Genomic DNA, 1,568 nt, shown 5'->3' with positions numbered 1-1,568 from the left:
CAAGTAAAACATTGATATTTCATCAACTTAAACCATAAAGATTATTTTAGTTAAATAAGAATTTTTCCACAGAAAAACCAAACATAGCTGAAATCATACTGAGGGAGAAAAGAGATCTGTCCTCTCTTCTCCTGTAACTTTGATAAACATTCTCTGATTATCAAAATGCGTAATACTTTCAGTTAAGAGAACAATAAATCAAAAAAGAGAAGATTCTTCTGTTTTTATCTGATTTAGAAGGAAAGTGGTCTTGGCTGGCCTAAATACAGTTCTAAGTGGAACAGAGTTTTTGTCCATTAGAAGGCCCATCAGAGGACTGAGAGTCCAAGATAGTTCCTTGATAATTTGACTCGAGGTGACCCCTATAAAGCAGACAACTGAGTTTTCATCAGCGTACTGGGTTTACTGAATGAACTGTAGCTGCTGAGCCCTTTGGTTTCAAGTAGCAAAGATCAAATAAATCCCCATCACATGTGAAACAGAACCTGATGTTGTGCTGATGCACTGATGTCGTCAAAGCAAGGAGAAGTATGACTGCAGACGTAGAGAACAGGAGCAAGTTTATAACTTTTCTTTACTTCGTTTTACTCAAAATAAAATTCCCCCAAGAACTCTTTTCCTTTGAGCCAGGCAGTGGTCTAAGTCGTGCAAATAGGTCTCTAATTCAGTGCCACAGGCATCACAGACTACTGTCAGGGAGTCCCCTTATTATTCTGTGGCCCAGTTAGGACTCCAACCAGTGTGCTTAAAGTTTTCCTTGTCAGGACGATGAGAGCTTTACCAGACCTTAGGTTTGATGATCTTAGTTTACGACCCAGTCAGCAGGTCACATGTGTTCATTTAATTGAAATCATTGTTTGACATTGGTTTTCTTTGACATTTGTGACCCATCATATCGAAACGAGGATTAAGTCAAATTTGTTCAAAATGGCCCAACTACATTTTCAGATTCCTGCTTTAAAAGCTACGTTTTGATACCTGGATCATCCTGATATCATAAGCTTATCCAGTAATTTGACTTAATTTGTCTTGTTGGTTACAATAATACATTACTGTTTGGTCTGAATCCTGATTTTATGTCAATTTATTGAGTTATTTTTGTAGTTAATATAAAGAGGAAACCTCAAATAGTATTTGTATAGTAAAATTTCCCATTTGGAAAGAAACAACTAGCTCACATGCAAAAATTAAACATTTTAAGCCATTTTTCCTAAAAAATCAGGTTTTTGTTGCTGCTGCTCAAAAAAACCTTCAAAAATGTTTTTGGTATTATATTTCAGACAGTTCATTGAAATGATACAGCAGGTTAAAATAAGATGCTGGTAACAACCCAAGTGATCCATACATTCAAAGAAATCAAACCATAAATGTCCAGAAATGGTTATTTGTAATCATGTGGAATGGCACAGGGAAAAAGTATTGAACACATGAAGAAAGGGAGGTGTAAAAAGGCATGGAAAGCCAAGACACCAGCTGAACTCTCTCAGTAATTTGTGTGGAAGAATGGGCCAAAATCACACCTGAGCAATGCATGCCACTAGTTTCTCCATACAGGAGGCGTCTTGAAG

This window comes from Austrofundulus limnaeus, unplaced genomic scaffold (genome assembly GCF_001266775.1).
Source record: "Austrofundulus limnaeus strain Quisiro unplaced genomic scaffold, Austrofundulus_limnaeus-1.0 Scaffold340, whole genome shotgun sequence".
NCBI lineage: Eukaryota > Metazoa > Chordata > Actinopteri > Cyprinodontiformes > Rivulidae > Austrofundulus > Austrofundulus limnaeus.
This window is presented reverse-complemented; position numbering follows the sequence as displayed.